This window comes from Cryptomeria japonica, chromosome 6 (genome assembly GCF_030272615.1).
Source record: "Cryptomeria japonica chromosome 6, Sugi_1.0, whole genome shotgun sequence".
NCBI classification, from domain to species: Eukaryota; Viridiplantae; Streptophyta; class Pinopsida; order Cupressales; family Cupressaceae; genus Cryptomeria; species Cryptomeria japonica.
Genome location: NC_081410.1, coordinates 147,900,324 through 147,926,744, shown reverse-complemented (window position 1 = coordinate 147,926,744; position 26,421 = coordinate 147,900,324).

Sequence of the window (26,421 nt, the reverse complement as noted above, 5' to 3'; positions counted from 1 at the left end):
TGATAACTCATCTTGTCATTTAGATTTTCTAAAAATGTTTCCATTTTCTCCTTTTCAGGTACAATTCAAGGATATCTAGAGACCAATTGTCTCCATCTCTGTAAGAACATCATGAATGGTTCATTGTTCTTTTGTTTTGTGTTACAAAGGTCAAACATGGTGACCTCATGTTGAATGTTATAAGAGTATTGTGAAACAAACTTGTTCACCAACTCTTCAAATGATCTAATGGGAGGTGTGAGTTTTGAAAGCCATTCCATCATTTGTCCTCCTAGGCTTCTTGTAAATAGCCTCATCATGTAGGTGTCATTGTGGGCAAACTCCAAGCTTATTGTGCAAAATTCCCTTACATAATTGCGGGGATCACCTTTACCATTATATTTGTCATACTTTGGTATTTCGGAGTTTTGTGGGAATGGCACAAAATTTAAACTTCTATCAAATGGATAGGGACAAATATCCTCTAAAAAAGTATCTTGTTGTGGTCTCGTGTTATATGTCTTGCAATTGTTGTTTAAGCGGTTATAGTTGTTGCATAAGGGTAGTAAGGGGATCGTTTTCATTGTTGGTACTATTAGTGTTGGTGTTATACTGATCATTAGTGTTGTCTCAGTCATTAGTGTTATCAAGATCATTTGTATTGGCATGGTCAGTTATGTCACAGGTGTATGTTCTTGATTTTGTCCTTTTTATGTGCTCAGTTTGCTTCGGCTAATCCATGTTAAAATCCTCAGGGATTTTAACACCTTTGCTAGATAGCAAGAGGAAGTATTTTTGTTTGTTCATTTCAATGAGTTTATCCATAAGGTTTTGTAGGCCAGGGTTTTGTTGGACCTCTTCTATAATGCCATATGTTATATCCTCCTTATCTATATTTAGGTACTTTTTCCAAGTATTAGTTTCTCTATGTCCCATGCTTAATTCAAGTTGTGCATCCCACTCATTATTTTTATGGGATCGTGTAAAAACTGGCATGTTATTGTTTTGATTCAATAAGTGATTGGATCTTCAGGCAGATAAGCTAAGTTGAAGTTTTCTCCTTTGTTGAGAAGTTGGTTGAATGCTGACTTTTGTGTGAAGGCACGTGTTTTCAAAGATTCTTCATCAAACTCAATTCCTTTTCCACATAGATAGACAGGAAAGCGGTGCAAGAAAGTGTGATTTTTTAGGAAGAGTTCACGATTCATATACAGAAACTCATTTCTCTTTATTAGTTCCTTTTGACTAGGTTGTCTCTTTTTCAACTTGAACTTTTGATGGATATTCTTCCTTCTTAAATGTTGAGGAGTGGTCATACAATTGATCAAAATTGATGTTGTTTGATAGGTTGATTTGATGACAAATACCTTGTTCGGATACTCAAGTCTTCTAAGTCAAATAGAGGGTTTGATATTCCCCTATTGATGTGACTAAGTGCATCAAATGATGTAATAAAGCTCCTTAATAAAGGATGATGTATCTTGATTTTGGGAACGAGATTGATTTGACTAACTTGAATATCTAGACCAAGTATTTTGATGTTGATATTGGTTAAAATTGTGCAACTTGGATCACTAGTTAATATTCCTTTGATTTTATCAGAAGAAATCTGATCTGTGATAGTTGAATCTAAAAGATCACCTAAAAGGATACTTGGATCAATTTTGAATTTCTGATTTTTTTGCAATTTGTAAGGTGATTTCTAATTTTGTTGATATTTTTGAAAGATGCTTGTTTGATATCTGACAAGAACATAGCAAACACTCATGAAAACAATATTATTTTTGTTCTTAATCTAACATCAAGTGTATATTCTTTTGAGGATCTTTTCAAATCCTCAATGTTTTCACTAATTTTATACAAGAAAAACACACCAAGAAGACTCTTTATTCAAGAGTCATAAATAATATCATAGTCCATAGCTTGATACTTCTTTCACTCAAACAACCCTATCACACCCTATGGTGCGCCCATTTTTTTGCATTTTTCTAGAAGTTGAACCAAAGAGGATTTCTCCCCAATTGGATCATTTTCTTGGGAGATGTATGGTGAGTGTCTTGGGGGCGAATTCTTCCCCACCCTTGCACTATGATATTACAAATGTCTGGTTACTGACTCAGAGAAGCTTCTAATTCTAAGGCTTGTAATAAGGGTTTTATTCAGTGTGGCAAAGGTAAACTCCCTCAAGAGGCTTCCCAACCTTTAAAACAAAGGCTTTTCGTATCTCAAAGATACTAGGGGAAGGCTATCAATGCACACTGTCATTGGATATGATTTTCATCTCCATCCATATTTGATTATAGTGGGTTGGTAAACTTGGCTTTAAGTCATTCCCCACTTAGGTTGTTCCCCTCCCACCGGCCTTATGGGCTTCTCGGGAGGGCGGGCCTGCTAAAGGTTTTATCTTATTGCAAGAATTAAAATAAAGCATTCAAATAGTGAGTTTGGATTTTTTATTACCTAATTAAGGGGAGAGCATATACCTATCACTTTTGAGACACCGCTTACAACTTGTTCTCTTTAATCCTTCATTGCAATGATTATCTAACTGTTATTTTGAGATGTTGCTCCAACAAACTGATAACTCAATGATGAACCACTAGTACCAAACCAGTACTGAGAGGGGGGGTGAATCAGTACAAACACAAAATGTGGTCCAAAACCGGTTTGATAGAAAACACTCACAATGACTGATAAACATAGATACTGGTAAAACAGAGTGCAACCGGTAGCATCCAAAATAACTCAAACAGTCATGAACCGGTCACTTACTAAGCTTTTCTCTTAGCTCAATACCACATTATCATAATATTCTCATGCATGAACTAGTAGACCTAACCATCAAATCTTCACAACAGTGAGTTCAATATGTTTTATATACAGGCATAAAACATAGAAACTTCATGTGCTTAACAGATAAAACAAAGCATCACAAGACAAAAGCATTTCACATGACACACATATTTTTCACGTGGAAACCCAACTAGGAAAAACCACAGTGGTGATGAATACCCACAAGCTGCTTTTTGAACTCTTTAGAAGTCCGCTCTGTTAGGAGCCTTGTCCGGTTAAGAACATTACAATAGGTTTTGGTAGGAACCGATCCTGTTAAAGATCACCCGGTTAAGGGATACCCGGTTAAGGGTTAAACCCGGTAGGGTCACCTTGTTAGAGGATTTTAAGAACTCAATAGCTGAAAGGATCTCCTAAGCTTCTCTAGCTTCTCAGAACTCATTAGCTTCAAGTTACCTGGTTAAGGGATTTATAGCAAGCCGATTAAGACAACCCAATTTAAGGGATTTTGAATCAAGCCAGTTAAGGCTACCCTGTTAGGGGATTTTGCAACTGTTGAAGTGGTTAGAGATCAACAAGTATTACAATGATCTATTAACAGTACTTAATACTAATACAGATATGTTTAGGCTCCTCTTTTCCTTCTGCACATACACTTTGCAGGTATCTCTTTTCTCCTATGGTCTGGCAAGAATCTTGTATCACTTTCATTGGATACACACTCATAACTTTTTGCCAACAACTTTAGACAGAAACTTAACATCGACCTTATAGAGAACATACAGGTCGGTAGCAAAAACCCTAAACCCTAAACCTGTTAGGTTGAGCAATTCAAATGGTTCGATCCTGATCGTTGAAACATACTGCATTGGATGCACCAGTCTTGAGTCGATCTCAAGACATTCTCCGTCGTCCATTATCCACCATTTTCATGGCGGCTGATAACCCATCACGCGTTATCACAATTTGATAGACTTCGCACATTCCCGAGGTAGATAGGAATAGTCTTCTTCATGCAAGATCCTTCACGCGCACAGAGCTTATGTGGCAACATGATCTGTCCTCCATCATACTACTAACTCATCACACAAAGATCACCGATTGAGTCACACAGACTTGAGATACTCCAACCGGAAACCCCGAAGTGGAAGCTGCCTTACCAACCAGTAGTCATATAGTGCTTCCATGTGTCAGTTCCCATAACTGCATGTCGGTTCACTTTGAACAAATGTGCCGCTTCACTTTGGCATATACCAGTTCACACATATGTCGGTATCTCTTTCTTCACTTATCTCATGTGCCAGTTCACACTATGTCTCATATTGACATCAATGACAACACACAATATCATTATGTCTTCATGCCAGTTTTACATAAGGCTCATGCTGGTTCACATAATGCCAACACAAACATGGTGTTCATTTTAGTCCCATATAGCAATTTTTTTTACTTTGAAAGAAAACTTGGTCAATAAAATAAAATCGCTTTGCTAATGACAATGTGGTTTGTTCTTTTTAACTTGGACAAAGAGATGTTGATTGTTCCTTTTATCCCTTGCAAAATGAATGATTGTCTTTGTTATTTTTAAGAGCCCAAATGAAATGTGAACTATCCTTGCAAAATGGAAGTTTGATTTGTTGTTATTTTTACCTCTTTCCAAGAAATAAAATGTGATTCTTTTTAAGCACCAAAAAAAAGAGAAGTGTAATTCTTTTTAAGCACCAAAATGACTATGAAGTTCCTTTTACCTTTGCAATAAAAAGAGGTGAATTCTTTATACCTTTTTGCAAAATTGAAAGTTTATCTTGTTGTTTTTAAGAGCCCAAACAAAATGTGAACTATCCTTGCAAAAATAGAAGTTTGATTTGTTGTTTTTATCTTTGCAAGAAAGCAAAAATGTAGTTCCTTTTAAGCACCAAAAGATAGTTTTGATTCCTTTTAAGCACCAAATGAAAACGAGGTTCTTTTTACCTTTTGCAAAAAAACAAAAATGAGTTATTTATACTAACTTTGAAAGAAAGTAAGAGAAAGAAATAATCTAACACCTTTTGAACCTGCAAAACACTATTAGAACCTACACAAAACCAGTTAGCCAAAAATCTAGAATAATAGTGAGCTTTACAAGCCTAAGTTTCCAACTGGTTACAATTTTTTCCTGCTCTCTATGTTAAGTGCGCTAAAATAGAGACTGTATGCACCAGAAGAAAGACTAAATGTGATAGAAGAAAGACTATATGTGTCAAAACAGAGACTATATGCATGAGAAGAAAGACTGTATGTGATAGAAGAAAGACTAAATATGCTAGAAGAAAGACGGTATGCACCAAAGCAGAGACTATATGTGGTAAAAGAAAGTTTGTATGCACTAGAAGAAGGTATGCATGCTCCACAGGAAATGTTATATGCGCTAAAACTTTCTTTGTATTTTCAAGGTATGAACCTATGGAAAATTTTGTTAGAATGTGTAGGTTGCCCCACGGTGGGTGCCAGAAATGTACAACTAATAAGAGGGGTCAGCCAAATGATAGCAAACACTTTAAAATGTACCAATGAAACATAACAAAACAAAAAATCTAAATGAAAAAACAAGTTAATCATCCATCCGCTAAGATTGTTTCATTGTTCTCTATCTCCAAGGATCCTTCAGACCAAGATAGATCTCAGATTATATGAGCACGTGATCTCTAGGATGACTACCCAAAGAATGAGGGATAAATGATCAAAGATCGCAATGTGCAACTAATATCTTAGCATGATATTGATATGAAACTAGCTCTGATATGGTGCAAGATGATGAGATTAGGATGATATTTAAACTAGCATGAAGATGATATTAAGATGATATACTACTAACATGATATGCTAAACATGATTATTCTAAGACTATAATGCTATGATAATGCTATTTCTATCTAAAATTATTTTAAACCTATGAGAGAGGCAAATACAAATTCTTAATAACCTAGATGCATAAAACTAGGATGCAATAACTTGGTATCCAGATTATGAAGAAATGGGAGCTATTTATAGAAGAAATGGTCAATTGGATGGCCAAGATTGAATTGGCTTAAGACGGGCTAGGATTCAATGATTTTCAATCCATGTGACATTTTCAACCCAATCCCATGTTGACAAGTGTCACCATGAGATTGCTTGAGAGAAGAGGGAAGAAACATTAAATGCTGGAGTAGACATGGTGGTCCATCCCATGTGGGCAAGGTTATTGGATAAAGATATTATCCAAGGATAAATATTGTCCAATGGACAAATTCTTGTACAAAGGTCAGTGTGTTGAGAAGTGAAGTCTTGTTAGAGCAATAATTTTTTTTTAAGGACTTTGGAGGTCAACTTGTTTGAAGGGAGAAAACTCTTAAAGGCTTATGTAAGAGCCTTTAATGGTTATTGAAGACTTTGGGGGTTTGAGAAGTGACTTGTTTTTGCTTAGGAATGTGACAATGTTTAAGATAGGATTTGATTTAATTAAGTGGGATTTAGGAGGTTCTAGAAGAATGATTAGGATGCAAGTAGATCTTGTAGGAGAATGCAAGTGGGAGAAATTAGGATTTTTAATTAAAATAAAATGATTTATTTCAATTAATGGGTACAACTTGCATTTGTAGGGAAACACAAGTGGGAGAGTAATTTATAATAAATATTTATTCAATATTTATTTATATTAGAAGATGAATTTAATTAAATGTAAATTGAATTATATGTGGAAAGGGGGTTTAATCAAATAAATAGGATTTATTCAATTAACAGAAGAAAGATTAAATTAATCAAATATTACATTTGATTAATAGATAAATAAAAGAAATGAGACATTAATTAAATATTAATTTAATTAATGGTTGGATAAATGATAATTAAACAAATAAAATTCATTTAATTAAGTGGACAGAAATAGGTTTCTACATTAAGAAGTATACATTGAGCAATTGGACTGCAAACAACAATTTTAATTTTAACATTGAAGGCAGTAAGTTCTTGATTGTTGTTGTTTATGTTGATGACATTATTTTTGGATGAAGAGATGGCTTATGTAAATAATTTGCAGAAGTGATGTAGAAACAATTTGAGATGTTTGTGTTTGCAAAAATGTCATTTTTTCTTGGTCTTCAAGTTACTCAGTTGGATGATGGATTTTTATTTCTCAAGCTAAATATGTCAAAGAATTAGTTTCATTATCCACTGCAGAAGCTAAATATATTGATACAACATCTTGTTGTACTCTAGTTATGTGGATGAATAGAGTGGTATATGAAGAAGTTATTCCTATTATGTGTGATAATAACAATGTTATAAACATTTTAAAGAATTCGGTTATTCATTAAAAAACTATACATATCTCAATCCACTATCTTTTTTTAAGAGAGAAGGTTGCAGAGAATGAAGTCAAACTGGAATACTTCTCGACAACAGAGCAGATAGCATACATTTTTACTAAGGCATTGGCAAAAGATACTTTTGAGTATCTCAAGCAGATGTTAGGGGTTATTGCCCCTCCTTTTTATAACTAGATGCATTTTTAGTGTTGCATCTTTCAAGAGGGAGACTTAGTGCTTATCCTTGTCTCTTGGATTGATTGTTGTGAGATTATTATGTTCAAGTATTGTATTGGTGTTGTCATCAATGACAAATAGGGAGATTGTTGGCATGAGCTTGTATAGTTTTCATTGATGTCAAACCTGGTTATCTGAATGGATGTTGGTTTGGATATGCTCTTGGTTATTATAGATTGTGTTTTGTGTTGCAACTAATGTTTTTGGTGTTGGTTGTGGCATCTTGTATTCAAGATGGTCCCAAAAGATTTTGATTTCCTTCGGATATGTTGTTGATTGTGTTGCAGTTTAGTGGATCATATTCTTTTGGCCCAAATATATGTTGGAAACTGTGTTGAGATGTTATTTTGGATCTCACCATGGCATATGGATATATGCACTAAGTATTTTGTATCGAAAGAGGTTATGTGGTCAACTGGTTGTTATTTATACATGTTACATTTGGTAACGACTTTGGAGAATGTGTTAGCATATGTGGATAGTTGTATCAATCATGGAAGGTTGTATTGCAATATGTTTTGGTTCCCTCTTTCTCTTAGAGTAGACCGATTTGAGTATTTTAGGTCAGGGTGTGATTTAAGTGACACATGGCAGTCTCTCGCTACTTCGCAGGCTAACTTTTCACTGTCATCTCCGAGCCGTGAGGTTGCAACATAGAAGCTTCTATGATCGTTCACGGTTAGATCGCAAGATCTTAAGTCATATTGATGGTTATCCCTAATCATTGTGATCATGTGTCTAACCGACCATCGCAGTATTCCCTTACGGTTTATCTTAACTGGTGTGAATATGCATTCAAACACTTTACGATCCATCACAACATCGTAGTCTTCCCCGATGGTCTATCCTAACTACTGTGAACATGCGCCGAAACATTTAATGTCAACTTATATGGATTCATTTCAACATCATAGCTTTCCCTGGTAGTCTATCTTGATAGTTGTGAACTTTCACCTAACACTTAATGGCACCTTGACACCCACTCCAAGTCGAGCAGTAAAAACCATGTGAGCCATTGCTCACTTAAACCACACTCATCGATCTATATTAAAACTTGATACCGCCACCACACTGGAAATGTGGGATAAATAGTCAAAACCATTACACACATAGTTCATTTCCTTCTACACACGATCTATTTGTTTTGCCCAAAGGTGCAAATAAACTCTGTGTTAGTCAGCCCCATGGCATCTCAAAGACTTATTTGTTTCTCTCTATCATGTCGACCTATCTCAATACTAGTTCCATTCTTCAGTACATATCCTTTTTGTTGGCATTCTACACTCTGATGAGAATAGTTGATGTTGTCATTGATGACAACCAACTGACAACCAACTGGTATTGGGTTAACAAGATCACCGGCAACAGATTATACATTGGCATTGGCAGGCGCTTACACCGGCATTCAGATTTCATAAGCAACAAAGCATACCGGCACTTAGGCCAACATGTGACAAGTTTTGTTTATGCGAATTTTATTGTAAATATAATTATCTTTTGTAAGCCGACATGGTATATTGTAAAGACTCATATAAGTATGAGATCTCATAGGTCATTTTGAAGTAGTAGATATGGTTGAATGAATAAGCAATTATTGTATAAGGTAGTTAGTGACAACAAAGGTTTTTGGTTAAGGTATCTATCTAAGCTTAAAACGGTACTGAACCAAGCATTAGAGATGCTATTTTGAGCAGTACATTGTATTGGATTTAATTATCCATTTTGTAGTTAGTGAGACTCTTCTGAGTAGTGAGCTCTAGGCTGTTGGCCTCCCTGCATGTGCAGACCCTATTGTAAGTAGTATTTATTCATTGTTCAGTGAGTAAATATTGTGGGTCACAAATCCCACCGAGGTTTTTCCCACACCGGATTTCCTCATTAAATATCTTGTGTTATGGTGTGTTTCTATGTTGTCTCTATTATTTCTGTATACTGCATTAATTCTTGTTTACTGGTACACTGTTTTGGGTGGAAAAGTTATAAATAAGTTTAAATATTCAATAAACCGGTTAGACAATGATTCACCCCCTCCACCCCCCCCCCAGTGTCTTTGGACTGTCATTGAATCTAACAATTGGTATCAGAGCCTGGTCCTCTATTTGCAAAATCCTATCAGCTTGAGGAAGATTTTGAAACCGATACAGATGGAGAATTTGAGAAAATAGTTGGAAGGAGCTCTTGAAAATTTTGATGGAGAAAAATTGAAGAATATCAAACTTGAAGATGATCTAAGGACTACTAAGGAAATCATTAAAGGACTTCAAGAGAACCTGGTTATAGCACAAAATAAGAGAAAATAACTTCATGAGCAAATGCAGAATGATGATGATGAAAAGGAAACTCTTAGAGACATTGCAAATAAGTTGAGACAAGAAAACACTAATATGAGGAATAAAATGAAAGATATGACTATGAGGTTATGTAAGGATATTGAAGATAGGAAGAAGAATGAAGAAGACTTGACTAGGAGACTTAATGATGGAGCAAATGAAAATTTGAGACTTAATCATGAAAATGATATGCTAAAGACGATTCACATGCAACATGGTAAGGAAGAGCTTACAAGACAAGTTGGAATTTTGGAAAATGAGTTGATCACTGCAAAGGAACACAAAGACAAATTCAAGAAAAGTTCAGAAAGACTTGATGACATGTTGAAAAGACAAAAACCTGATGGAGATACAATTGGACTTGGATTTGAACATGGAGAAAGTTCTGGTACTGCAAATAATCAAGATCACAATAAACCGGTAAGACAACCTAATGCTTATAAATTTAATGGGAAATATTTCAATTGCAACAAATATGGTCATAGAGCAAATCATTGTAGATTTAGAAATAATCAGAATGCAAACTTACCCACCGGTCAATGTTTCAAATGCAACAAAGTTGGTCATAATTCAAAAAATTGCAGAATGAATATGAAATGTTATGTTTGTGGTAGATTTGAGCATTTATCTAATCAGTGCAGATCACAAACCCGTCAAGGATATGGAAAAGCTATTCAGAGGAATAATGTAACTTGTTATGCATGTAACAAAATTGGACATATTGCAAAATTCTCTAGAAGCAAGACTACACCGGCAAACAATAAAGGATCTAGTGTGAAGGGAAAAGAAAAGAAAAGGTAAGCGAAATAAAGAAAGAATTTTCAAAACAATGGATTAAGAAGAGAGATCAGAGAATTGATGAATCTATCTCTACAGCGGTAGAATAGAGTAACCCTCCACTGGTAGGATATTCTTCATCTAACTGAGGAATAATCCTTAGGGGGTATTGTAGCAAATTGAAAATCATGCATTCCACCCTCGGTTGATGGTGAGAAGATACATTTCTTCTTTACCGATAGATGTGTTAAGTTTTCACTTAACCCACGAGCATTTAATGCGGTTTAGAGAACCTTTTTGGCTATAAAGCACCAAAAACCCCACATTTTTGACTCACCAAGCATTCAAACAATCAAAGAGCACAAAATTGAGCAAGGGCATTCAAAGGTGAAGCTGTGAAGTGACTTCCAGGTGTTCAAAGAATTTCAGTTAAGAGGTATTTATCAAAATGGCAACTTCATCTTCTACTCCTGAGTTTATTGCAAACCCTACCATTGTTGAAAACATCCAACGCCCTAGACCCGTGTTTAAGATTATCCCTGAGATTGCAAAGCAGGATGATTCTATCGGAGCTTTTTCAAAAATTCTGAAGGGTGTCACATTTGCTGAAGACCCTAGAATCTACATCCATTGCAACATAGAAGACCTAGGGACTAAGGATTTGAAGAAAATATTTAATGAGGTTATTACCGATGAACAAGGTGTGATTAAACCTGAACATAAGATTGTGGAAGACTTAGGTTTTGTAGAAATAGTGAACATTCCCAAATTTCCAAAGGAAGTTGTACGACTTGTACTAAGCAGAGTCCATGGAGAGTTCATGTGGTTAGAGTTAGTTTGCAAGGTAACCAAGGAAGCAATTAAGGCAGTTACTGGTTTACCTTCAACCGGTAGTAGGCCTGATAAAACCAAGAAAATACCTAACAAGAGTGTGACAAACTTAATCAGAGCCACATCTGATAGCAGATCACTTAGAGACAATGATGTTAAGGATATAAATGTGAGATATGTGAGTATGATACTTGGATATAAAGCAACACATGCAAATAGACTGAATTCAGTTTCTAGCCTTTGTATTCACAGTGCATATGAAGTGGTAAACAATAATGCTAAGATTCATGTTTGTGAATGGCTTAAAGATGAACTGATTGACAATTTGAAGAAGATTAAGGGAGATAAGAAAGGTACTTTCCATTTTGGGAACCTACTAGTATGCTTAATGCTATACTTTACCAAAGAAATAGCCAACATAGGTCACAAAGATTTTGGTTATGACATCCGGGTAGGCAAACAGATTCAGGAAGCTTTCACCAGTATGGGCACTGACTGTGATAAGAACATTGCATATTACTTTAAATCTTTTCAAACTAAGATGAGAGCTAGAGAAAGGTTACGGTAGAGCATAGTTGATAAGTATGACAAGCAAATCTGCTTTGTTATTAAAAGAGATGAAACTTGGATGGAAGCAATAAGCCCTAGAACTGTTTGGGTTACTGAGATGGGTTATGAGGTAGACCTACCTGTTCTAGAGACATATGCAAAAACACTACTTGATGCACGTATGGAACCATCTAAGAAATTCTTTGGTAGAGCTGAAACCATTAAGAGTAATGTATATATGCAGAAGAGGAAAAAAAGAAGAGAAATTTTTATCAAAGATGCCTCTAAGAAGGTCATTGAAATTAAGGAAAATATCATGAATATCAACAGTATATCAGCTAGTGAGCTTAAAGGACTGCAACTGGAAGCACATGTTTCACTGGTTGTAACATCTTCTGATACTGACAGTAGCAAGGCTACTGAGTTTAAGAGAGTTGAAAGAAGGAAGAGAAAACCCTCACCAGTACCCTCTCCTTCACCCAAAAGGACTAGGACACTAAGGAAAAAGCAGCGGGCAATTAGGGAACCGTAGAAGAAACTTACACCAAAGAAGAAACAGACATCGGTTACCCCTACACTGGATGATCTACTGAATGAGATAACACAGGAAGGTAATCTAGTAAATGTAAACAAATTGTATAATTCTTTTAAGGATTATGACAAAGCAACTATTGAAGAAAGCATTATTTTACATTTGGATATTTACAAGAAAATTTTGATAGAAGTAATTGATGATTTATACATGAGATTGGAAGCTAAAAGGCTATTTGTGATGGAACTGGATAAGAAATTGAAAGTTGAAGCACTTTTGGCAGTACATCCTATAAATAGTAAAGAGAAAATTGATGAATTGATATCTGAGGCTAACCAGTCTGTATTCATCAATGGGCACCAACAAGTAAGCCTGATGGTTGGAAGGGTTAAGGAAATTGCAGATGAGACTGCAGACAGCTGGGACATATTTTTGGTTGAGAAGGAAAAGCAAGAGGAAAGAAACAGACCTAAAGTGGACAAGACATTCAAGGTATATCAGAAAGATAAGGGAAAAGGTAAAGTAGGTGGTGTACCTACTATAAAAGTAACAGATAACATCCCTCCACCAGCTTAGGACACCCCTCCATTAACTTTAGCATCACCGGTACATACAGAAAATCAACCGGATAAGGCAATTGTTGAGGTAACTCATGATGATACTAACTCAGAATCTGAAATACTTTTCACCATGAATGTGGATACAGAGGATATAAACATTGTTATGGATAAAGAGACTACAGAGGTTAAGGCAGATAATGTTAAGGATAGTAAGATCTCTGAGATACCGGCACACATTGTTGACTCTCAGGAAATTGGGATACCGAGACAAGCTGAGCAACCGGAGACTGAGAAACCAATAGAGGATAAGGTAATTAACACAAAGCAACATGAATCAGAGAAACTGGGAGTTGAAGAGGTACTTGTACATACTAAGAAACCATCAAAGGCAGAGGTACATACACAGACAGATCCACCGGAAGAAAATGTAAGTAAAGAGCAACAGATTTTTAGCAATAAGGAACAAATAATAAAGGTAGTTGGAGAATCAAGCGCATCAACAAGAGAATTCAGACTGACTAACATCACAGATGTTCTTTTGGATTCTATCAAGAGGATAACATATTGCAATGCCTTAGCATTTAAGGCAATTGATAACACATTACCTATCTTGAAAATGATTGCACTTAACTATCAGATAGAGCACATTAATGATTCTTTAGGTAAATTGGACACATTGTCCAAATTCATTGCTGATAATATTCTAACTCTGGAAAAGGTGAATGAGGATACCATTAAGGAGAGAGTTGACAAAGAGAAAAATACATTCTTTGAGAACACTATAAATACTTGTACCGATCACTTGGACACACTTTTACCAGTACTTAATTCTACAATTTTGGAGTATAAGGAGTTGTATAGAGAAGCATGTAAACCTCACTGTTTGACAAAGGATATAGATGAGGAGATTAAAAAGACACAAAAAGAGATTGATGACATAGTGGACAACATGATAGGTTCTTCTAAACTTATCTTAGTTTTTGAGCAGGAAATGGCAATTTTTGAGGAGAAGTTGGAGAAACTTGAGAAAGAGAAAGCAAGGATAAGGCTGAAGGCCCGGGAACTAAAGAATAAACTTGGTCCAAGGTTAGATAGTCTGATTACTCAAAGAGATAAACTAACTAAGGCAACAATTCCTGGAGAACGATCACCGGAGTAATAAATGCACTATCTCACCAATATGATCTAGCAGACTGAGGTAACTCTAACTGACAGCAACAAGTTTATGCAGAGTTTGAACCTAGTCTTGGCGGACATTTTTTAGATTGTAACCAACCAGTTATAGGCGATGAGGTAGCATATTTGCACTCTTTGATTATTTATGGCATCCTTTGTCATTGATGTCAAAGGAGGAGTAGTGGAGAGAAAAATGCATGTACAAAGGAGATCACTTGCTCAGGGGGAGCACATCTTTTTGGATTTCAATTTTGAGATAGCAGTTTTGGATTTTTCTCATGAGTGTTGTCATCAATGCCAAAGGGGGAGATTGTTAGCATTCTACACTCTAATGAGAATAGTTGATGGTGTCATTGATGGCAAAAAACCAGTATTGGGTTAACAAGATCACCGGCAACAGATTATACACCAGCACCGGCATTCAGATTTCATCAACAACAAAGCATACCGGTACTCGGGCTGACATGTGACAAGTTTTGTTTATGTGAATTGTATTGTAAATATAATTATCTTTTGTAAGCCGACATGGTATATTGTACAGACTCATATAAGTATGAGATCTCATAGGTCATTTTGAAGTAGTAGATATGGTTGAATGAATAATAAATTATTATATAAGGTGATTTAGTGACAGCAAAAGTTTTTAGTTAAGGTATTTATCTGAGCTTTAAATGGTACTATACCAAGCATTAGAGATGTTATTTTGAGCAATACATTGTATTGGATTTAATTATCCATTTTGTAGTCAGTGAGACTCTTCTGAGTAGTGAGCTCTAGGTTGTTGGCCTCCCTGCATGTGCAAGCCCCTATTGTAAGTAGTATTTATTCATTGGCCAATGAGTAAATATTGTGGGTCACAAATCCCACCAAGGTTTTTCCCACACCGGGTTTCTTTGTTAAATATCTTGTGTTATGGTGTGTTTCTATGTTGTCTCTATTATTTTTGTTTACTGCATTAATTCTTGTTTACTGGTACACTGTTTTGGGTGGAAAAGTTATAAATAAGTATAAATATTCAATAAACCGGTTAGACACTGATTCACCCCCCCCCCCCCCCCTCTCAGTGTCTTTGGGACTATCATTGAATCTAAAAATTTTGACATCAATGACAAGATTATTAGACCGAAATCAATAGAAAGAAAGAATAGGATTGTTATTGAGATAGCTAGATTTATGTTGAAGGATGCTAACTTGGCTAATGTGCAAAGGAATCATTCAGAAGATCAGATAATTGGAGACAAGAATAAAGTTGTTTAGACAAGAAGAAGTATTATAGAGGTAAATGAGAAAACTAATTGTTGTTTTATTTCACTCATTGATCCTAAATCATATGAAGAAGTGAGAAAATAAGAAATTTGGGTAAAAGCAATGGAAGAAGAATTGAATCAGATATAGAAGAATCAAACTTGAGAGCTAGTACTTAAACCAATGGACAAAAAAGTGATAGGAACTAAGTGGGTATTCTGGAACAAATTGAGTGTTCTGAAACAAACTGAATGAACAAGGACAAGTCACAAGGAATAAGGCAAGATTGGTATGTAAAGGCTATTCTCAAGCAGAAGGTATTGATTTTGAGGAAACTTTTTCTCTAGTTGCTAGGATGGAAGCTATTAGAATGTTTCTCATTTTTTCTACCTACAAAAACTCTAGAGTATATCAAACGGATGTTAAGCCATCCTTTTTGAATAAAGAACTAGAAGAAGTATACATTGAGCAACCAAATGGATTTAAATTATATGAATATTCAAACATGATTTGCAGATTAAAGAAGGCATTGTATGGGCTCAAACAAGCACCTAAAGCATGGTATGTGAGATTGAACAGATATTTGTTATGACAAAACTTTAGAAAAAGAACTACAAACAACAATCTTTATTTTAACATTGAAGGCATTAAGTTGTTGATTGTTGTCATTTATGTTGATGATATTATTTTTAAAGGAAGCGATGGCTTATGTAAAGAATTTGCAAAAGAGATGCAAAAACAATTTGAAATGTTTATGTTTGGAGAAATGACATTTTTTCTTGGTCTTCAAGTTACTTAGTTGGATGATGGATTAGGAACTGCAAACAACAATATTCATTTTAACATTGAAGGAATTAAGTTGTTGATTATTGTCATTGATGTTGATGACATTATTTTTAGAGGAAGCGATAACTTATGTAAAGAATTTGCAGAAGACATGCAAAAACAATTTGAAATGTTTATGTTTGGAGAAATGTCATTTTTTTTGTCAAGTTACTCAGTTGGATGATCGATTTTTAGTTCTCAAGCTAAATATGTCAAAGAATCGGTGTTATTATCCACTGTAAAAGCTAAATATATTGTTACAGCATCTTGTTGTACTCTAGTTATGTGGATGAAGCAAACTCTAAAGGATATCAAAGTGGTATATGATGAAGTTATTTCTATTGTGTATGATAATAACAATGCTATAAACATTTCAAATAATTTGGTTATACATTCAAGAACTAAACATATCTCAACCCGCTATCATGTTTTAAGAGAGAAGGTTGCAAAGAATGAAGTTAGACTGGAATACATTTCTACAACAGAGCAGGTAGCAAACATTTTTACTAAGGAATTGGCAAAGGATACTTTTGAGTATCTCAAGTAGATGTTAGGGGTTATTGCCCCTCCTTTTTCTAACTAGATGCATTTTTAGTGTTGCATCTTTCCAGAGAGAGATTTAGTGCTTATCCTTGTCTCTTGGATTGATGTTGTTGATGCTCTCAGGGGAAGCAATGGTATGAGCTGGTCAATATGTGTTTTGTAGCACCCTTTTTCATTGTTGTCAAAGGGGGAGAGAGTAGTTTTGAGATTGGGGAGTGATTTATTGTAACATTGGGGAGAGAGTTGTTTTGAGATTATTATGTTCAAGTGTTGTATTGGTGTTGTCATCAATGAAAAACAGGGAGATTGTTGACATGAGCTTATATAGTTGTCATTGATGTTAAACCTGGTTATCTGAATGGATGTTGGTCTGGATATGATCTTTGTTGTTGTAGATTGTGTTTTACGTTGAAACTAATGTTTTTGGTGTTGGTTGTGGCATCTTGTATTTAGGATGGTCCGAAAATATTTTGGTGCCCTTCATATATGTTGTTGATTGTGTTGCAGTTTAGTAGATCATATTATTTTCACCCAAATATGTGTTGGATGTTGTGCTGAGATTGTGTTGCACTTTCTCACTACTTGCAAAGTAAATTGTTGAAATTTCAAACTATTCCCAACAATTTAGCCTCAAACAAAGGTCGTTGAGTAGGGGATCACACCAAGATTTTGGAAAAAAATCCTAAAACTAAGTACAATCAAACGTGAATTAGAAACATTAGGCAAAACCACCAAGGTGAGTATGAAATTGTAGAGGTATATAATTTAGTACACTACAACTCAATAGGTGGGGCAAAATAGAAGATTGTAGTTATGATTGCAATCCTTTACATTGTTAATTATATATACAAATCTTTTGTCTATTGAATACTTAATAAATTTACCTTAACTCTTCATAAAATTTTGATGAGTCTCGTGCCATTGTTTATGCATAAATTAAGTAATTATGAAAATACTTCTATACTTTTATTTTCGTAGAATCGTCATTACAATTATTTTGGTACAAATTGTATATGGTGAAAAAAATTGATGATGATAAACTATTACAAAACCACAAGAAAGAACCTAGTTCTACAACAAAAGCATTCACCATACACCAATGAAGAAACCTAAGAAATGCAAATCAACAAATTGAAACAATAATACCATTCACATGCCAAGTAGGGTTTGATCTCCATTGATCTTGTTTGATATATTTTCTCTCATATTTTTGTATGTGCACAAGAGCTCAACAAAGAACAGATTGTGGTTGTAAATTCACTTGATTGCATAAGTATTGTTAGATTGGATTAGGATTGTGAAAGGATAAAAGAATTTTCTTATATAGAAGACACTTTAGAAAATGGAGGGATAAGATTAAAAGGTGAAAGAAATAAATGGTCGGCTAGGATTAAAGGGTAGGCAAAAGAAATAATAAAATAATGAAGAGGGTAGGTAGAGGAAAATTAAGAGATAAATGACATGTGTCGTGAAGAGAAAAAGCTAATGAATTAATTAAATAAATAAAAATTTATTTAATTAATAGAGGAAGTGGGACAAATTAAATAAATAAAATATTTATTTAATTTAGGGAAAAGATTATTTAATTAAATAAAAATATTTATTTAAATAAGGAAAGGTTAGATGAGGATTAATGAATTAATTAAATCAATAAAAAATTATTTAATTAATAGAAGGCTTAAGATAAAATAATTAGATAAATAAAATATTTATTTAATTAAGCTCGGACAGTTTTAAGTGTCTACATTTGGCCCTCTTTGAGACAATGCAGCATGTCGCGTTGTTTCAAAAAAGATAAACTAGTACAAAGTTGTGCCAAGACGGGAATGATATACCCCCTCGAGAGATTGGATGAATTTTTTTGAAAAAATGCAAACAATCTCTCGATAAGAGAGAAAAACTAGAAAAGAGAAGGATAAAAGGTAAAATTGTGTATATGTAGTGATGGCTCGTATAGGCTTGGCCTTAGTACGTATGTGTTTAGGTAGGCTGAAATCAATAGTTTTTTGATAGACATGCATTGTCAATTGGATAAACTGTTGAGAGTACTCACTCAAACTGGTGCCCTAGGGAAGACAAATTGAAAACAAGGCTAAAATTGGGAACCATGTGATAAACATGCATCGCCAATTGGATAAGTTGTTGAGAGGATTCACTCAATAAGTGCCTTAGTGAGGATAGGATAAAATTGCTAAGCCGGACTAGGATAAGTCATTGAATTGATAAAATCCCGTGAGTGCTCTAGCAAGATAGGTTGCAAAGCTGAGTATAGGATAAACTGTTGAATTGAAAGAATCTGGCAAGTGCTCTAGCAAGATATGATCAAGTACAATGTGACGCGGCCATAACTTACACATGATGACCAAGTGGCTATAGAGGATAGGGGAAGGACATCTAGCAATGGGGTTATGGGTCCACCCCCACCACCAGGGTCCACAGGTGGGGGGCAGGCGAGATGATCCAAGGGCTAGGCCTTCAAGTGCTCAAATTTTGTCGAGGTCTTCTAGCTCTAAGGGAGGGTCTTTGTCATAGCTCTCATGGATCCAGTTTTTTTTTTTTTTGTATGATGATATAGACACCTTCGGGTGATTTGTAGCCATATGATATTTTGTTATCATTGTATCATGACACTGATATTTTTGATATATATATGAGATGACCTATCCTTTGCGGTGATTATATGCATGTGTTCTTATGTGATGTTTCTATATGCTTTATGATTATGTGATTTGATGTGATGATTCTATATTATGATGCAGTCTATGTATGATTCTTATGGTATGGATGTGTGTTTATGATGATCTATGATTAATTATATGATGCAATAAAATATATACATGATGTGATGCATTATTTTTATGATGTTCTTATGCTTATGTTATATATGAGGATGCAAATGAATGGATGGTATGCAAATGCTTATATGAGGTACTAATAAGTGGTGTGTGCGGGATGTAATGCTATTATGATTTCTATATGCATAAGATGAAATTTACTAACATGTGATGATGAAGATGAACACTACATGAGATGCAGATATTTTTGGCTTGTTGTCATTACTCAGTCATGTGATAGCAAGCTACATGGACTTAGGAAGGGACAGTGGAGGACAAATAGAAAAAGGGGAATAAAAGGTAGAAGATATGGAGGTGAAAAGAGCTTCTTGTTCTTTATCATCATTGAGATTTACTATGGCAAATAGGTTATGACCATCCAGATATGTATTCAACCTAGAAAGTCATTGTACCTGTTTGCATTGAGATCAGACAGTCACAAACAAGAAATATCTCAGTTCACACTAGACTCATAGTGTCCTCATATCCTTAGACAAGCCATGATATTACTAAGTAATAATCCACAGCCAGGAAAATAGGTGAACATACCCCATCCTTGCCTTTCTAGTCAAAGAGATCTTGGAGATAGAATCTTTAATCAGAGACATCCTAGAAAAGCTAAAAGACATGTCACCAAAAGATAAAATCAAAACAAAACCAAGTCTTGACACCAACATAAACTGTAATCCTCAAGTTATTAGTGTCTCTTGCCATATATGTTAACATGTTTGATCTAGTCACAATGTTGTTTTCTTGATAAAGGACAGATAATGCTGAAAAACATGTCATTGCCAAAGCCTGTTGAAAGATTTGATTTGTTGAAAGCCCACTACTGATTGCATCTCACCTGATACTGATTGAATCTATGAAACTGATACTTTTAATGTGGAGAAGAACAAAACTTTATTGTGGATCAGCAATGCAAATGACCTTTTATTATGGATTGTGCGCAAAAATGAGGAATGAAAAGATGATGCTCCTCAAAACATGTGATGCTCGGGGTTTCACTTTCATCACTATATTTAGGATTTTTCCTCAGTTACAAATTGGACCTGATTTATTATGAAAGGAAAGGGTGAAAATGGGTTTATTATGAATAATGAACCAATCTTAGGTAGATCAATAACAAGCCATGATGGGAATGGGTAATTTTATCATGGAATGGTAGGTTATTAGTGTGTGCAAAGTGAAAGGGTGAGATTGAATCCTATAAAACTATGTTTAAAACCTGCAAATGTGTGTGATGTTAATAGGATCCTTTAAAGGTTCTGCATTTGGTTTTGAGATTTGATATGAACCTAATCCATATATTGTTGTTCTAACATAAGGGCCAAGCCAATTTGGTTCAAACTTACCCTTCTTTTCTCTATCTTGCTAATTCTTAGCATTCTCTCTAAGCACTAAGTCGCCTACCTTGAATGTATGAGGTTTTACCTTATGATTATAGTTGCGAATCATTCCTTGCTGATATGCTTTGAGATGATTGAAAGCAGTTTGTCTATGCTCATCCAATAATTCCAAATCTTGTAATCAGAAGACCTTGTAGTCTTCATCATTGATTAGATTGTGCAAAGAGACCTATAGGGATGGTAATTCGACCTCAATAGGCAAAATGGCTTCAACACCATAGACAAGTGAGTAAGGAGTAGCTCCAGTAGGTGTGTGAACACTTATGCGATAACCCCAGAGTGTAGGGTTGAGTTGGATATGCCAGTTACAGCCAGCATCATCGACTGTCTTTTTGAGGATTTTGAGAATAGTTTAATTAGACGCCTCAACTTGACCATTGTCTTAGGGGTAATATGGAGTGGAAAAGCAATGATGGATATGGAATAGATCACAAAGCTCACTAACATCTTGATTTTTGAAAGGATGCTTGTTGTTTGTGGCAAAGGCAAGGGGAACACCATATCGGCAAATAAAATATTTGAGAATAAAAGTTGCAATTTTCTTTCTAGTAACCTAGGTGAGAGGAATAGCCTCAATCCACTTCGTGAAATATTTTATAATTGTAATGATGAATTTGTGGTCGTTGGAAGAGGGAGGGTGAATCTTTCCTATGAGATCGAGTCCCCACTGGCAAAAGGGCCATGGAGTGTCAATCATTTGAAATTCTTACGCTGGTGCATGAAAAAGGTCTCCATGAATCTGACACTGCTTACACTTTCTAACAAACTAATATGAGTTTTTTTTCCATAGTAGGCCAGTAGTATCCAATCCTCATCAGTTTTTTGGCTAAGGTTGGACCACTAGAATGATCACCACATATACCTTTGTGAACTTCTCGTAATTCAATCTGAACTTCGTTACTTTCTAAACATCTAAGGAGAGTACCATCTAGACCCCATCGATAAAGGGTATCAGCTAAAATGACATAGTGGAGGATTGACAAATGAAGGTACGGCATTGATTGTTGGAAAGGTTGGGTGGAAGGAGCTTGTTGTGAAGGTAAGTGAAAATGGTACCGTACCAAGGGGATTCGGGACCAACAACACATCATTTTTGCAGGAGTGATCTCATATGTGGGAACCAAAAGATTATCCACCAAGAACTCATAGTGCGTCTCATTCTTAGGCATGTCAACCAAAGAAGCAATGGTAGCCATCGCATCGACAACTCAATTATTATCCCTTGGAATCTTCTCAAAGACTATCTGTGTGAAGTATTGTTTGAAATCATTCACCATTTTCTTGTATGGCATCAAATTTTTATCTTTAGTCTGATAGTCATTATTTGCTTGGAAAATCACAAGTTGAGAATCCCCAAAAATATGAAGTTCTTGGATCTTCCACTGAACTGCAATTTGTAGGCATGTTGTTAATGCTTCATATTCTGCTATGTTGTTTGTACAAGGGAATGACAATTCATATGACTTAGGAATGGAGTCTCATTGAGGTGTGATATATCAGATACCGACTCCTGCGCCATGTTGCATGTATGAACCATCAACATATAACGGCCAAGGCTTTGAATTTGTCACCATGAAGATAGATTCATATGGGAATTCTAAGACAATAAGAGTGTCGTCAACCATAGGTGCATCTGCTAGCTAATCTGCAATGGATTGTCCCTTAATGACTTTTCTGTCGACATATTCAATGTCAAACTTGCTCAAGATCATAACCCATTTAGCTAATATGTCGGTGAGTGTCACCTTATTGAGAAGGTATTTAAGTGGATCCATTCTTGCAACGAGCTTTGTTTTGTGAGTTAGCATGTAGTGATGCAATTTCTGTGAAGCAAAAATGATGGTAAGACACACATACTCAATTGGAGTGTAATTAAGCTCGTAACCAACCAATGTGCAACTAATGTAGTATATAGCTCGTTCTTTGCCATCGTGATCTCGTTGCACCAAAAGTGCCCCCAGTGTTGTTTGTGTAGCTGATATGTAAAGTAATAGGGGTTTTTCTTGAATAGGTGGCATCTATACTATTGGATTTAAGAGATAGTCTTTGATAATTTGAAAGGCATGTTGACACTTATCATCCCATTTGAACTTGATATTTTTGTGAAGTATATGTTGAAAAGGATGACATTTATCTACAAGTTGTGCAATGAATCTGAATATTGATTAAAGTCTTCCTTGTAGAGATCAGAGTTGTTTTATGTTCTTTGAGGTGGCACTTCCAATATGGCTCTAACTTTCACTTGATTTGCTTCAATTCCCCGTTGTGAGACAATGTATCCAAGGCATTTCCTAGAGGTTACCCCAAAGACACATTTCTTAGGATTTAATCTGACTGTATTTTTCCAAATGATCAAAAACTACTGAAAAAATATCCAAATGTGTTTCCCTTCTGACTGATTTTCCCAAGAGATCATCAACATAGTCTTCTACAGTGGCATGCATGAGATCATGAAAGATAGTTGTCATTTCTCTTTGATATTTTGCACCTACATTATTTAATTTGAAGGGCGGGACATTCCAACAAAAGGTACCCTAAGAACATTTAAATGTTGTTTTATGTTGATCTTCATGTGCTATTTTGATCTGATTATACCCAGAGAATCAATCCATTAATGAGATCATTGCATGACCAGCTATGAGATCAATTATTAAATCAATGTTTGGAAATGGAAAATCATCTTTGAGACAAACCTTATTGATATCTCTAAAGTCTATAAATATTTTGATACTATTGTGTGGTTTACTGATAGGTACTAGATTAGAAATCCACTCAGGATAGTCAATTGGTCTGATGAAGCCAATGTCCAACAGTTTCTCAAGTTCCAATTTTACAAGTAGTTCCACTTGGGGATGCATCTTGCGAAGTTTTTATTTTACTAGCTTAGCTCCTGGAGTGATTGTCAAATGATGCATTGCTAAATCAGGATCCAATCTAGGCATATCGGCATATGACCATTCAAAATTGATTTATCACTTTGTAAAGAATGTGATGAACTTTGGTCTTTCATTTTCTGTCAAAGACTGTGCCAAGAAGATATTGTGTGGTACCTTTGTTGTCCCAAATTTTTTCGTGATAGTTTCCTCAATCAGAATTGATGATTTTTCTTCATATTATGTCATGGGAAGAGTGTCAAACCTTCCATCTTCAAGTGCCTCAGAGAGGTTCTCACTATTGGATGCATCCTTTATTTTTATATTTTTAGGGTGAGACAATGCCATAATGTGGTTTTCACCATAAGACCAATGATTTGTTTTTATTTTTGTACTTCTATGACTGAAAGGTTTGACATCCTCTCCAAAATACGCCACGCTATCGAGTTATATGATGTATCTTGATTTGTGGTCCCCAAGTAGAAGATCATCGTGTATGCCAAGGTAATCAATAAAGGCCTCGTCATTTTGAAATGTATCAATTCATGGAGGTCTTTGTTAGTCCCATTCAATGAGTTGTGGATGAACGAGGGGAAGGCCATTGATGTTTTCAAAGTCAATGGGTGTGAGGGTAAAGATGAAAGTGTCTTCATGTATCTCATTGTAATCGTCAGGATCATCACTAGTACTCTCCTCGTCAGTCTCAATTATAAATGAATCCAAATTGACATTGCTAGGACACTTGGCAATGGAAGTCTTAACTCTTCATGGTTTTGACCTAGAACCTTGAGATGTAGAGGGTTTGAGATCCCAAAGTATTTTTATTTATGTTTCTCCAATCTTTCTTTTCTTGAGATGTAGAATTTGATAAATTTTCTTGACCAACTTTGAATTGTTTTCTAAACTTCCCTTCTTCAGTGGGTTCACCTGGTTCTCTGAATGTTTCTACAAGCTCATAGTCATTGGAGGACTTATCTAAACCCCATTCCCATTCATTAGAGTCTATGGAATAATATTTCCCTTGTTTTTGTTCATTAGCGGAAGTAGAACATGTGATTTGTCATGTTGTCTTAGAACCAAGACCACCTAATCTCAAGGGTCTAAAACCAAGTCCTTTGGTGCAATGCTTCTTTGGTACTAGCTCTAGTTGCAACGTCTCAACAATTCCTTTCTTTTGTAACCCAAGACGGCCTTTTCCATCATATCCAAAAAAAAATTAATAACTTAAAACCTTTGCCATAATTCTCACATGGTATTTTGATGTGGTTGTGTAGATTCTTCTTCAGGTTCTTTATAAAGTATTTTGTAAAGATCCTCTTCTTCCATCTCACCCCATTTCTTGAATGTATTGGGATCCCATTTTATAGTAATAGTGGATACTTTCTTAGAAGGATGTGGTCGTCCATAATCTTTAGGATCTATTAGTTGTCTTAAGTACATGGTTTGATTCAAGGTGTGTTCTCCCATGCCTTTGTCTTTGTATTTTCCTTTGAGCTTATCTTGTTTTGACATAGAAGCTTTTAATGATTCTGAATCCACATATGTTGAGGATGGAGTTGCTTCTCTATTGATTGGGACTATTACTTCTAATCTTTGTCGCAAGTTATTGTAATATATGAATGAATTTGAATCACCCTTGACTGTCACTTCAACTCCATTGTGTGGAAATTTGATACATTGGTGATATGTTGATGGTACCCATATCATTTCATGTATCCATGGACATCCCAAAAGTATGTTGTAGGTGAGATCTAAATCAAGTACTTGACAAGTCACATCCCTGGTCACTAGCCCAATTCTTAAAGGTAAGATGATTGTTCCTTTGGATGAGCATTATTCGTCATCATATGCTTTGATGGCAATTTTATTTCTTGAATCCACTATTTGTTCAGAGTATGCCAATTGTTTAATAGTATTTAATGTACAAATGTTTACACCTACTCCTCCATCTATCAAGACTCGTTTGATGCGGATTTTATAGAAAAATGGTTCAATACGGAGAGGTGCATTGTGTGGCTAACATGGAGATGCATCGGCTTCTGTGAATGTAAGGCAATGTGAAGTAGAAAGGCATCCCACTATGGCTTGAAACTAGTCCACATTCATATCAGTGGGAACAGAGGTTTCTCTCAATGTTTTGTCAAGGATAGCCTTATGTGAAGGAGAGATACGCAGTAACTCAAGGATGGAGATGAGGGCGGGTATTTTTCCTAACTAGTTTATAACGTTGTACTCATTTTTGGTAGATGACTAAGTCATGGCCTTGGATGGAACACCTTGAAAGGTAATTTTACCTCATCAAGTTGTAACATTGAATTCAAAGGTTTTGTTATTAGATGATGAAGAGGATGGTCCAATGCCTTTCAAGATGACTTTACTCCTTCGAGTAGAACCTTCAGAAGTTTTGTCTTTGATAATATTGGTAGAAACATGATTGTCCATTGAAATATGGTTGACCGTATAATCATAAGTTGTGGTAGTATAATTGTCATTGTTATCTGATTTGGCTTTTCCCTTATCATGCTTTGGAAATGGTTTCTTAAACATCACATGTTCCTCATTGGAAGTGTGACCATCCACTTCTATGTCGCCCTTGTCAATAA